We start from the raw sequence: 15,000 nt of genomic DNA, 5'->3' as shown, positions 1-15,000 counted from the left end.
GCGATTCTGTTATTTTTGGAGCTTATCAGTCAAGTAACCACTCAAACAGTCCCAGACGGGGCTGCAGTAATCAAAATGAGGCATAATTAAGGTGTTATAAATTAGAATTGCAGTTTCTTTGGATATAAACGGCCGCACACGTTTTAGGGCGCCTATAGCTGAAGAGACTTTCTTGCAAATCTCTTCAACGTGTTTACCCCAAGAGAGGTGAGCATCTATGGTAAGACCCAAGGATTTGGTATGAACGACTCTCTTGATAATTTGGTCATCAACTCTGATTACTACATCGTCACATTGGGCAGATAGCCTTTGTCTTGATCCAATAATCATTAGCTCAGTTTTAGCAACATTTAGACTGAGCTTGTTAGCTTTCAGCCAACTGCTAAGGTTATTTAATTCAGGGGTTAGAGCTAGCTTAAGTTCTGTTAACGTTTTAGCAGATAACGTAAGGTTGGTGTCATCGGCAAACATTCTTGGTACGGCGCCCCGCAGGGAGTTGGGAAGATCATTAATGTAAATTAAAAATAGCTAAGGACCCAATATGCTACCCTGCGGCACGCCGCAACTGAGCAGATGATAGTTTGCCACTGATAGTGAACTGACAATACACTGACAATACATCTTTGAGTTCGGCCACTTAAGTACGACGAGAACCATTTTATGGCCGCCTGATCGACACCCAAATATGACATCTTACGCAAGATGATCTCATGATCGATGGTATCGAATGCCTTAGTAAGGTCAATAAAGACAACGCCATTTAAAAGGCCATTGTCGATGTTTACTGACCAAGCATTTGTTGCCTCAAGCAAAGCCGTGAGCGTACTATGTAGAGAACGGAACCCTGATTGGCAACCCAGTAGCAATTTGTTAACATCTAGATAATGGAAAAGTTGATTATAAACAATTCTTTCGAAAACTTTCGAAATCATAGGGATTACAGATATTGGCCTGTAGTTGTTAGGGTCAGATTTAATGCCCTTTTTAAAAAGTGGAGTCACTTTGGCCGTTTTCCAATCGTTTGGATATATCCCAGTTAGAATAGACTTTGAGAATATTGAGGTAAGAGAGGGTGCGACGATATTAGCAGCCATTTTCAACAATTTACTCGGAATCATATCAAGACCGGTGGCTTTCTTTTCATCAATTTTCGACAAAATGTTAGAAACAAGATCAACACTCGGAATTTGCAGAGAAAACGAACGGTCAGTGGGCTCTAAATAAGACTCAGGATTAGCGTCGACAACAGGAATATCTTGTGCTAATATTTGCGCAACATTAGTAAAGTGATCGTTAATAGTTTCCGCAATGTCCATAAGGTTACTTGCTATTTTATTATCTACCTTGATCTCCAAAATATTCGTTGACTTACCGCTGTTACGTGAAGTTAGCTCGTTGATAACATTCCATGTTTTGCGTAAATTACCTTTGCTGGCTTCCAAGTTGTCAGAAACATAGAGTTTTTTTGCGAGTTTAATTGCGTTATTTGCCTGGTTTCTTGCACACCTAAATTGATCCCATGTAGCCGGGTTGTTGGAGGAGATTGCCTTCTTTTTAAGAAAATCTCGTTTTCGGATTTTGTTCAGTAACTCTCTAGTAATCCATGGAGATCGTTTTTTCCGAATTCTTTTGGATTTAAGTGGTGCGTGTTTATCGACGCAACCAAGAAACATTTCTTTCCATATACGCCACATTTCATTGGGATCAGAATACAAATCAACATTGGCCCAAGGTAGTTGATTGAGGTCACTTAAAAATTTTCCTCTGTTAAAGTGTTTAAATTGCCGTGTTTCAATCACGCGAGGGTCAGTACGGCAGTATTGAGTCTTACGTGACAAAAAAAACAAGAGAATGATCACTTATGCCAAGGTGAATGACACCGGTATTTGTAATCTTCTCTGGGGAGTTCGTTATGCATAAATCAATTAATGTTTTTGAGTCCGGGGTGACACGTGTTGGTTCAGTGATTAACTTACTAAGACCATATATATCGCAAATGTTTATCAGATGGGAAGAATTAACTGCAATTGCTTCAGGCAACAAATTGCAGTTGATATCACCAAGTAAATATAATTCCTTATTTTCCGCGTCAATTTTTGCAATAACATTCTCAAATTCGCTAAATAAATTGGGTGGAGAACTTGGGGGTCGATACCAAGTACCAACCAGAAATGGTGTACTTCGTGGCTTACTGATTTCAACGAAAAGACACTCCAAAATATCATTATTTAAATCATTGCGTATTCGATAGTTCAGATTAGTGCGAACGTATGTACATACTCCACCACCATTTCTTCCATTAATTTTACGATCTTTTCTGACTATTTCAAAGCCAGGTATGTATACTTCGTTATCACGTACTGTAGAGTCTAATTTGGATTCGTTGATATGTAAAATATCAACTTTAGAAGAGGACATAAAAACTCTAAGTTCGTCAATATGAGACAACAGACTATTAATGTTAAGGGACGCTATGGCTAAACCTCGACCAAAGATTGTGGGACAGATGGACTTACCACAGTTGGTATCCTTATGGACATCAGCCGAGTCGGATTCCCAGACGGCAATATCCTAATCTACACGTAAATGGTTAATGAAATTTTGAGCTAGGCGCATGGTGCCTTTCTTGTTTAAATGAAGACCACTTCGATTTAAGTGGCTAGTTCTTGAAATGTTAGAGTGGTCAACAAAACCCCAGTTCTTTTGCTGGCAGCATTCCTTAAGAACTTTGTTCACATCAGTTACTTTACGTGCAAGGGCTTCGTCATCATATCTATTGATGAGACCGGATATAGATATCATAGCTGAAGATTCAGAGCTGATTGCTTCGGCTAGGTCAATCAGTTCTACTGCACATTCACGAGGGGTATAGGAGGATCGTAAACTATTAGTTCCCACATGGATAATTAACTCGTCCGGGTTTCTGCGTAGTAGTGGCTTGATATGATCCTTCATGTCTTGCGTTGTGCATCCCGGAAAAGTGGCTATCTTAACTTGTGAATTCTTCGACATTTTATGGCTTTGTAGGTATTTGAGAGTAGAATCACCCGCTATAATGACTTTCTTCTGACAGTTGGGCTGTGAATGATCAAATTGATCTGACGAATTGATTAAGTTAGTGTTTCGCATTCTAATCTCTGAGGACGACGGAGATGTTCTGTGTCCTGTGACAGCGCTATTCCCATTTTAATTGCTTACATTTCTTTCGATTTGATCTTCAATTTGAACTTGAAGAGGCTCAAATCCGTTACGGGTTTGAATTATATTAGCGGGCATTGTTTTCTGGCTATGTTTTGCATTTATACTTCTCGGGTGCGGCTTTGCCACGGACCAACGATCACTTGATTGTAGTTGATTGGTTTCAACTTCACTCTTTTCTCGCGTAATAATGGTTAGAGCTAACTTTAGAGAATCATTTTCTTGCTCTAATGACAGAACTCGGCTTTCAAGGAACAAGCATTTTTCTTCCAACTCATTAATTGCATTGTCTTTTTTGGATATGGTGGATAATAACTTTTCACACTTCTTTTTGTAGTCGAGGAGCTCGACACCTAAAGCATTTCCATCTTGTTTTTGAATATTTTTCATCGACAGAAGCTTTGTATTTTCTTGAACCTGTTTTTGAAGGATCAATATATCGAGTCAATATCCAATCCCTCAATATCGGCAATGATTTCTGAATTTGGTCGCTTTTCAGAACCATTTAGCAGACTCTCGCCATCAGTCGACGTTTGAAAATTACTCTCGCCGCTGTCGGTCTCCTGCAATAGTGTAGATGGTTGAAATGATTGTTCGGTGGAGCTCAGAGAATTGGCATCTTGCGTTTCAGCTATATTTCTTGTGAATTAATTCCATCAGCTTATCCTTTAAAGCCGGACCATCGCGGCCTTGAAAATTCAGAGTTTGTTGTTTCTTGCAGTACCAATTAATGATAACATTGCCGTTTGAACATTTAAATTGCTTTGTATTCCCGCCAGGCGTTAGCCACTTTCCTTGCAATTTTAAAACATTTTCCACGAATTTCTTTAGAGATTCCAAGTCATTCATCCATACCAACTTTCCATCATTAAGATGAAGACACTCTAACTCACAAGACTCTGGATTGAGCGAGGAGAACTCGGTTTCTAAAACATGAACAGCACCTGCATCAGAGCTACAAATTGAACGTCCGTCCGCCATGGTTGTCGGTTGATTGACTGTCTTTAACAAGAAAAGTAATGGAATTTTCAATCACAAAGTTTGAGGTGAAGTCCTCAATGACAAGGTTGTTATTCCAACTTAAAAGTCCTTTTATCTCTCTGGTAGACTTCTCTGCCTCTGAGATCTTTCACATCTCGATGGAGCTGGCATGACCGGTTTTGCTGGCATGATAGCCACTATTATCCAGCTTGCTATAACACTCCTGCAGATAGGGACTGCCTAATTCCTATTCTACTACATTGTATTCTACACACTTGCTTGACATGCTAATGGTGCGCTCCTGGTCAGAGGTTCACTTCATGGTGTCTCCGGTATTTCTGGGGTTGGTTCACGTATACATGTAGCTTCCCTCGGTGTTGTGGCCAGTCGGGTTTCTTAATCATGTTTCTGTTAAGTTTGAGTAGTTTCTTTCAGATTACTAAAAGTGGGGTGCCGGTGAACTATAATTGTAGTTTGATAGCAAAGTGCACTTCCACTATAAACAAAGCGTTTACACTTTTACATTTACATTACGTACCGTAGTCTTGTCTCGGGTATTGCTGGGGTTGATTCACCCATAGCTTCCCTTGGTTTCGTGGCCATTTAGGGTTCTTAATCATGTTTCTGTTAAATTTGAATTGTTTCTTTCAGATTATTTCAAGTGGAGTGCCTGTGAACTACAATCAGCGACAAACTTAGTTGACACAAAATTGTGTTTAAACAGTTCTTTTAAAGTGTAAAATAACACTATAATTTGAATCCTACTCTAATTTATTGATAAGACCCCCCTCCCCCAATCAATGATGCCTATTTGCACACAAATATCCCGGGAATCACGCTACAACATTGTTTGGGAGGGGAAGAGGGCTAATTGGACTACCTTAGAAGACTAAAAGATAGAAGAAATGCGGCATACAGGGTAGGAATGGTCAATGTGTCAACAATTTTGACGCCGATTGTCTGAGTTGGTTGTCACTGTATTACCATCTGGTCACTTTGTTTAAATTGGTATAGGAGGGCATATATCTTTTGCGTGTAATATGGTGTTTCGGAAAAAAAAAAAAAAAGGTTTAACACAGTCAATCAGTTGTGAGTAACACTAGTAATTTATGTTAGCCCGCCTTTTGTACTGGGTAAGTACATGCCTAACGAAACAGGTGTTATGTCCAATCTTCAAACTTCGACACCTTTCGATTTGTTTCAATGGAAATGCATTGAAAGGTCTAAGTGTAGTCTCTGGCCCTTTTCCGATCATTCGGAAAGTAGGAAATACGAATACTTGAAGCTCTGCTTTAAAATGTGTTTTAGAAATTCATTTTTTCTCTCTATGATAAAAAACAAAAAATTATGGACACTTTTTGCGACGAAACTTTTGCATCTGGCGACTGAATTTCTTTTTTAAATCGGCACCTGGTGCCTGCACCAATTAAAAAGTAAATTTCGGACACTGCATGTAATCCCTCTTATGATACATTCAACTCACTAACTCTTTTCTGATTGGCCGAAAGCGTATAATGAATTTTCGAAATCAGTGCCTGGGACGTCCTCTAGCTGCAGTTTATTATACAATAATCATGTCAAGGACACTCAAGGTCACGGGTAATCATGTCGTGTATGACCGCGGTGCATGATATCTTAGGGTAATCATGTCAAGTTCACGCGGTTTGTGTTGCTTGCCCTCAGTGAAGAAGCAAAAACATGACTTCCAGGTTTGCTCGGTTCAATGTATAATAAAACAATTATTAGATTCGGTTTTTGTGATATCCAGAATAATCAAGGTCTCGGTAAGGGTTATCAGCCTCACCCCTACCTCGACCTTAATTATTCTGGATATCACAAAAACCTCATCCAATAATTGTTTAAAGGCACAGCTGTAACTCGGCAGAATTCCAATCAAACTTCACCTTACAGTTAAGTCTCTTTTAATTTTTTAATTCTACTTCGTTACCTGTGGCCTACATGAGAAATTTTCAAAGCAACAGCCACATGAAGTCAAACTCCACAACATACTGTACACAGGTTTATTACCATGTCATCCCTTACAGATAACAATAAGTTATTCTCTAACAGCAACATTAAAAGCACCTGTTGCAAACTGTTGCTCTAACAATAGGCTTACATGTATTATAAAACGAGAAAATGTGGACATAGAAGACCATGCAGTTGTATTAAGAATCTCTTGCAAGCTGACTGAATTCCCTCTAGCTGCGGTAGTGGACAATGGTCTGGTGCTATGTGGATTGAACTGCATTTTGTTTATGCCAGCAGCATCCAGTGCAGTCTTAACCCATCTACTTAGAGTACCCCTTCTGATCCTCTTGTGACTCGTGACAAAAACTGATCAGTAAATATGACTTGGTACATCTTCTGATTTCGGTGCAAATACTCTTTGAGGTGTTTATAAACACAGTTTCACTTGAGGACATGATGTTGCATGTCTGTGTATCCAACTACTTGACCATTTCTGTACTTTAATTGATATTCAAACCTATTTTTACTGCGTATCAGCATATCCGCTTTAGAATATATTTAACAACATTTCAAGTGAATGGGTGGTGTTTTTCACTAGGACTATCCACTTCAGAATAAGATACTTACAGTAGAACACTACCAAGGGATGGGTGGGAATAATTTTACACCACGTGTACAGTTACTGTACATGTATCTCTTAAGAGGTGCAGCTTTGTTCCGAAGTTACGATGTTCTGTTTGCATTGTGATGTGTGTGGGTTTACTGGTAAATGATTTTTGTTAGGAGAGTCAAACCTTATAGAACTATTTATTCAGAGACTAATTTTGATAGACAAGTGTAACAACCTCATCAAATCACCATTGCAGAGTTCTTTCCCTTGACGAAGCCACTGCTTGAGCTCACACAAAAGAGCATCAGTCTGTTTCAGGACCAACAGTGGTAAGTTGCTCGTCATTACTTAAAGCTTTTATTGTATACAATGTAGTCATGCACACAATGCAAACAACCTCTGATTACGTATAATTTGTGCTATAAATTATGTTATGTTTGTGGGTTACAGTGAAAATGATCACTGCCATTATTTATGTAAAAGAAACCCTTTTTCCGTACACCTGTGATACATGTATGATTTAATTTTCCCTGTTGGATGAACGAAGAATTGAAAGTAATACATGTAACTTAGGGTTTTAAGCTTAAATTGAGGCAAATCTGCAAGTGTAGATTCTAGAAATCAATATGCATCCACTTGTTGGCATATGAATAGCATGTAATCTTGTATTCCTCATTCTTCAAAGGATACATGCAGCTTCAAAAATACTGTAACAGTAGTGCATGTATAGCAGTATTTTTTTCTTTAAATTGATTTGAGTAAAAGCTTCCGAATTCGGAATGGTATCTCCTGGCATTTTTGATTTGAGATAACTCGACTGCATTTCATCCCATAAATGCGTACCTTCAGCTGTTTAATTTTGTGAGGGATTGTATGAGAAATAATGTGAAGGTTTGTGCTTTTTATGCTGCTACTCTATTGGTCAAGAAGCTCAGGCTGGTTCTGAACATAAAACTCATGAATCATGACTTTTGGCTTTTTCTAAGACTCAGAAATGATTCTCTTGGTGACAAAATGGACCTTTCCTGTGAATTATTGCACATTGAGCAACCGGCAATATGTAGTTATTGGTAAATGGGCCTTTTTTGTTTTCTTGATTGTCGCTCCTGCTAATAAATAAATAAATAAATAATTTAATCAAAATGTGCCGTCAAAATTAAAAGAGTTTAGTATGGAGACGTTATTTTAGTTTTTTAGCAGAAATACATCCACATAGCGGCCAGAACGTAAGTTTTAACTTCGGCTATCGTTAACGCTTTGTTTGCATTAAGTTTTTTAAGCTTGAGTGCCTTCTTGTACACACTGCTTGTATCGTTTTGGTTATTCAGAGTTCAAAAACCAAGGCAAGGTAAAATTGCTGTTTCTTTGTATATGACACACTTCTCAGTTACCAGCTATGTCAAGATAATTTTTAAAAAATGATCTTGTGTTAGGACCTGGCCGCCAAGCATTGGACTTCACATGAGATGAACTAAAATTAATGAAGATTGTTGGGTCAAACATCGAAGTTAACAGCAAACCAAATGCAAAAGCGAAAACATACATTATCATACAAATTCTGAAGTTATGAGTTAATTTTGACCAGAAACTGATGACCTTGAAGCATTTTACTCTGGTTAAGAGCTGAGGTTTTTTGGATGTAACGTAGATCACATTTTCCTGTGCGTGCACCTTCGATCCTATTTTTGTCCATGGATATTTATATGTGGGTATAAGATTGGTGTCCTAAAATCCCCAGCTTTGTTCCAAGGAAAAAAGTTGATTTTTTTTTTCTTTTTAGCATGGTTTCTTCCCAAACATAATAATTTGAACACGAACATGATAAGTACTGTACTTCCAGAACATTCCGTGCCGCTCTGACTGTTAGCCCGCGAGCGCAGATGTATTACAGTGAAATATACGTCTGCAGTGAAAAATGACACTTCAGTTTTTCCTGACCGCTCGGCGCGGTGCATTTCTGCCCGATAGAAACAGGAAAGGAAGAAACAAGAGTCTGAATGATCATACTTAAATGGGCAGATATTGGGGTCTACATTTGTTCGACTCGATTAACTTGAGGCTGCACTCGTAAAAAAGGGTCTCGAGTTTCTTCTGCCTCAATTCTTGACATATTGAAATTGACAATTGAGAGTTGTGCGCCTACATTGACGTTGACATTTCACAACGGAAACCTCTTGAAGGGCTTTAAACTTTTTGTGGATGAATTCCAACTTACATTTATTGTAAAGCAGAGGTTTTGCATGTTCCAGAAATTTCAAGGTTTTCTCATTTTCTTTCATAGATATTTCATTTTCAATGTAGACTTTCTCGAAGCTATTTTTGGTTCTACAGTATTTTAAGGAAGCTGGGGGTAGTGCTCATAGTAGCCGGGGAAAATCCCCGGCCCCCGGCCCTTAATGACAGCCCTGTTTCAAGGGGCACAATGCCATTCTGCTTATGGTATTCCTGGCATTCATTTGAGCTGAATTGAGGTTCATTGTCTGACTTCAATGTTAAGGGAAGACCATGGTGGCTAAAGTTATCTTCTACATTGTCAATTACTTTCTCACTGGTGGTTGATGTCATGACCACATTGTCAGGAATCTTCCGAATTGCTTCTAACACAAGAGATTTTCCCGATAATATTCACGTTAAACTACTAATAGACTCCAATCACTTCACAGTTTTAATGTCTCAACTCGAAGGAAAATCACAATCTCTAGATCACACGTCGATTCGCACATGGTTTTGAAATCCTAAACTTACATCACGTAATTGCAGCTTATTCACCAAGCAACGAGAACAAAGGGAACAAAGTTCACTTTCACAGCGTGACAGCCACGCAGTCCATTTTCCAACACTCTCGCCCCATTTGTCTCGGGAGAGCAAATGTCTTAGAGGCTATCTTAATCTGATCAGTTAACAATGCAAAAAATGAAAATCACAATAAACGAAAATAAAACGGTCTCTCTAGTTTTCATCATCCATTTGTGCAAGTTCCTGGATACGAGTTCTGGCGGCAACCGCAGCGTTTTTCCGTGGTCTAAAGGCTGACACAGTAGGGTTCAGAGCTGCTGGTGCTGTTATCATGTCGCAGGTAAGTTCAAGTGGATATAAATGCTGCACTGGGCGTTCAATGACTGACTTGGGAGTGCGTACCTTTGCTCCTCGGACCACTCCATCTCGGCCGGTTATCAAGTCGATCATTACTCCCAACTTCCACTTAGCACGATTCTTCTCGTCGGATTTGATGATAACCACATTCCCTTCCGCTGGATGGGTACTGTCACCCTTGTGCTTTAGGTGGTGTCTCTCCCGGAGCCCCCTCAGGTATTCTTTGGTCCAGCGGGACCACACTACATCTTTACGCTTGCTCAAGTACTTTGCACGCTTTCGGAAGTCATAGTCTTGGATGTGATTTGGCTCCAACTCTGGCAGTGCGTTCGGTTGCATGTGCAACAGAGAACTTGGAGTAAGGATAGGCAGCTCGATGTCATCCTCCATATAATCTAGTGGCCTGTTGTTGAGGGCAACTTCCACATCTAGCAGCACTTCTTGGAGTTCTTGCCACGACAGCAATCCATTCCTGATAGACTTGTACAAGGATCCTTTAACAAGTCCGATCAATCTTTCGAACTGGCATCCCCTCCAGGGCGCACGACTGAAATTGAATTTCCACTCAATCCCTTGCTGCGTGGAGAACCCATAGATCCTGTCATCTTTCATTACTTGCTCAATCCATTTGGACGCACTGACGAAGGTTTTGCCACTGTCGGAGTAGATCCGCTGCGGTCTCCCACGTCGGGCAATGAAGCACTTCAAGCTTCTGATGAACTCGGTGGTCTCAAGGTTTGACACAAGGTCTACATACACGGCACGTGCAAGGCTGCAGGCATACAGCAGGATATATGCCTTTCCTTCAGTTTTTGGTTTCTTCCGGTACTTCATTGGTCCCGCAAGGTCCACTCCAATGACTTGGAAGGGTGTTTGGCCCACTGTGCGATCCCTTGGAAGGTTCCCTGGTGGAGGAGAGGTATAGGCCTGCGCCTTGAACCGCCGACATCCATGGCAACACTTTACGATCTTTTCAGTTAACCTTCTCAGCCGTGGCACCCAGTAGTACTCTCGCACTTTTGCCATCGTGCTCCCAACTCCCCCGTGCAGCACTGCCACATAGGCCTGGGCCACCAACTTCTCTGTGTACCGTTGTCCATCTGGTAGGAATATCAGGTAGGGCATTCCAGTACTCCATCTCGGTTTGGCTGTAGGTTCAGCTGCAGTTTGTCTTCTTGGTATTGCCCATCTGCAGTAGCTTGTTCCTGGACTCGCTTCACCCAAAAGAGCTCTGCTTTCTTTGTTTCGTCTGCAGTTAACGATCCCCCCAGCCTCTTGGTCCTCATGGCGCGAGAATTCTGGGTGAATCAAAAACTCCATGCGGTCACTCGGATTGCTTTCCACTGGCTGAACTTCTCAAGGACGTCATCCAGCTTATCTGTCGCCGCTACTGCTACTGCTAGCATGTCTCGTTTTGCTTTAGGTTCTGCCAATGATTCTTGTGTGGCATTCGTCACGATGTCAGGGGGCCAGCATGCTTTGTCTGACAACCACTCTGGTCCGTTCCACCACAAGGCATGGTTGGTCACTTTTCCGCTACGGCTTCCAACATCAGCTGGGTTGTCTGACGTTCTCACGTGATGACACATTACATCAGAATGCGCTTGAATCTTCTGAACTCTGTTCCTCACAAACTGCTTGTACTCTCCTGGACATCTTATCCAATGCAGAGCAACGGTGCTATCGAGCCAACAGTACTTCACGGTTACGGGAAGGCCTTCTAAAGCTTCACTCACATTTGACAGGAGATTTACTGCCATATGGCCAGATACCAACTCTAACCGAGGTATGGTTAATCCCTTCTTCTTGAAATTTAGGGTCTCGGAAATGCCATTTCGCGTTCCGCGAAACGACGGAAAATGCAGTGGTTAGTTGTTTATCCCATCCATCTCTAGAGTTTTCGGTAGCATTCGACAAAAAATGGGGTAAAACAATGATAATAACGTCCTTTATGTATTAATTAAAAGGTACTGGAAAAACAAATACACGCCAGTATACTTCGAAATTTAAAAATCGGTCCTATTTTATGGTAACTTTGACAAATGCTATAACAGAATTAAAAAAAAAAGTTTTCCAGATTTCAGCTGTACGCATGTGCGTACGTGCGTATGTGGACGCTACGCCCCTGGTTTTCCCTTGATTTGGTTGCCAGTTCCCAGTCGCTAAATTTGGCTAATAATAAAATTCGTAACACATCTCCTTCGAAGCTAAGCAAGGTTAGAGCCTTATATTTTTTCGTTCCCATAGCGACCTGAACCTCATAAGAATAAGCCATCAGTAGATGATCGGAGCAAGGCAACAATTATCTATTTGGGTGAAATCACTTGATCTCGTTCCGTGTTCAACCCTGTCATTTATTTGCACAGTTTGATCGAGTATGAAATTATTTTTCTTGTTCTTCTTGTTCCATGTGTTACTTTTCTTAAAGGGAACCTTCACTAAAGGAAGACAAAATAACTTTAAACCCCAAAAAAAAATGTTTACAATAAAAATTGTCCGAACTTTTTCCAATGGAAGAAATTGTATCCATGCTTCTTTTTGTTTCAAATTTCCCGGGAGCCGCCATCTTGAATGAATGAATGGTGACTTGTCATGGTTGCCTTGTTAGGGACTTTAAAGTCAACGACGCCACAAAACAGGAATATCATTGGTTAAAAGAGGAAAGATAATCGTGTTGCACGTGCGGCCCCCACTTTAGCGTATATCTTTGCGGTACTCTCCTCAAAAACGACGTGAAATCACCAAATTTAAGGTTTCAGCGACAACGTGACCGTACAAATGCAAACCTTTCATTCTATATTTTTACTCTGAAACCGCTTGCATCAATTTATTTTTAGGATGCTTCGCCCACATTGTATAACGTGAACGAGAAAGACTTACGGCAATGTAGAGTTATATTTTGATGTGATATTTCCGTCGACGTCACTGTCGTAGATGTTAAAGTCATACAAACAACAAGGGAAATCGCAACACGTGACAATTATTTAAGATGACGGCGCCCTGGAAATTTAAAGTGAAAATAAGTGATTCTAAAGCTCATTTTTTTCTATCCAAACACTTTTTTGGAGAAAATTGTCGAGCAAATTTGATTGAAAACATTAGTTTGTTATGTTTAAAGTTATTTTTTAGTCGGAGTGGAGGTTCCCTTTGAGAACTTTTGAGTTTTCCACTCCAGATCTACTCAGATTTGTGTTAAGAAAGTTAAAACACTTTTCCTACAAGATAATGTCTTTTGGAGAGATTTGATAATGGAATAACCACGTCAAATTGACATTTCAGAGTCACGAAGCCATTGCTTGACCTCACACAAAACTTTTGCCTTTGAAAAGCAGCCCTTTGGACAAACACGGTTAAGTCCCTCGTTGCTCCTCATAGCTTTAAATTTATCTCATGAATATATGACTCAGGCGATGCAAACCAGCTCCGATTACGTACCCTTTTTTTTCAGTAGGAAGGTCTAATTTTGGAGCTGAGGCTGAATGTTCTTATATATTTTTGCAACGTGAAGCTGAAAACGTTTTTAAGCATGACTTTGTTAACTTTGTATGGTATAGTATTTGAATAAACCAATGCGGACGTGACCAGCCTGGTTTACTGGTACCTTTGAGTACTACAACTAAAAGCTGAAAGAATGTAAGGTCAACTACTTTGATGGTACATCAGACTTTGTTTCACCTGATGACTTTGATCTGTTTGATGGTGTTGAAGTTATTTTGGAACGATTATAAGTACGACCTGTTCAATATTACAAAATGAGATGTGTATCATGCAATAAGAAAACCATTGTTACTTGTACAAAATATGTTCTTAAGTATTTGCATTAAATTTACATTTATTAATCTTTATTTTATAGCTTCATTTAAAATGCAAATGAACAAAATAAAAGAGTTCTTAATCGACTCTCAGCCTGAGGAATGTTCTTAATACGTTCTTAAAATTATTGTTAATCTCAGCGACAACGTTCTTATAAAAAAGGTTCTTACAAAGAAAGGAGTGTAAGTTTTGTTTTTATTTTTATTTTTTAATTTATTTTAAAAGCCCTGAAGTAAACCAAGAATCCTGGACAAAAATGTTAAGACATTCATAACTTCCTAGTGCACATCTAAAAAGCTATTGTTGCAAGAATTAAATCTTATTGAGGAACACGAGACGTTTTTGAGCTGTAGGAGGAGACCGAAAGTGTATATTTCTCAAGCCAGGACAGTAGTCTCTTATAGATTTTCACACCAAGCTTCTCTAAAATAGAAAAGATACTAGGCAATACAAATGTCAAGACAAATTAAAAGGGAAAGCATCTCACTTCTGGTTACCGTTCGTGGCTCAAAAAACGTCACGTGGTTAAATTTCCTAATCAGGGACTTTTTAGACTGATTTACATTGCAAAAATGTACAACATGAAAATATAACTTGCACTATTGTTACCTCTTTCGCGATAACTCCGTCTCGTTCTATTCGCAAAACGTGGACGAAGTATCTTAAGAGTAATTTGGCACGAGCGGTTTAAGAATACAAATGTGGGATGAACGTTTCACATTTGTATGCTTACGCTGTCGTCAAAACCCTGGCCAGTCAAATTTAGAGTTTTAACGTCGTTGTTATGCAGACCACCGCAAAAATATTCAAAAATTCCTGCTACACGTGCAGCACGATTTTTTTCCCACCTTCAACCATTGATATTAGGAAGTTTAAAGGGAAAGTACGGCCTAGAAGAAGTTTCTATGAATCGAAAGTTCTTTACCTGCATTGTCATACTTGACCACTTATTTGGGCTCAATGTGTTTAAATAGCCAACAATAACGCTTCAAAAATGGGCAATTTGAAATCGAAATCCGCCATCTTTGTTTTTGTGTATGCAAACGAGGCTATGACGTAGCATTAGTCAAGGATTTCTCCGGATGACCAGATGTACAGTATGGTGTCGTTGGTCTGCGACTTTTGCGAACATGATGTTATATTTCATCGTTAATTAGAATACCACCAAAAAATGTGTCCGATGATTTCTTGATTATTCTTCTTTCACATGACAAAATTTCGGCTTTCCTGCTATCGGCGATTGTGCGGAATTCAAGTTTGTTGACAGGAGTGTTAATTTGTCTTTCTAGAAAGTCTCTACTTTTGCGGCTCAGTAACTTACATTGTCATGTTTA

The 15,000-nt window shown here is 39.6% G+C and overlaps 1 protein-coding gene across 2 annotated transcripts in view; it reads left to right on the top strand.

Annotated features, from left to right (window-relative positions):
- LOC138024371 (tetratricopeptide repeat protein 28-like) overlaps positions 1-15,000 on the top strand; it is a 153,223-nt gene that overhangs the window by 5,645 nt on the left and 132,578 nt on the right. Inside the window, exon 2 of one of the 2 annotated variants that reach the window (XM_068871555.1) lies at positions 7,017-7,089. The exons of the other annotated variant lie outside the window; for it this stretch is intronic. The gene's annotated coding sequence lies outside the window, so the exon portion shown is untranslated. The remainder of the gene's footprint in view (positions 1-7,016; positions 7,090-15,000) is intronic. 2 annotated transcript variants of the gene reach the window in all.

This window comes from Montipora capricornis, chromosome 11 (genome assembly GCF_036669925.1).
Source record: "Montipora capricornis isolate CH-2021 chromosome 11, ASM3666992v2, whole genome shotgun sequence".
NCBI lineage: Eukaryota > Metazoa > Cnidaria > Anthozoa > Scleractinia > Acroporidae > Montipora > Montipora capricornis.
Note: the sequence above shows the minus strand (reverse complement) of the source record. Positions and strands in the feature narration are given on the sequence as shown.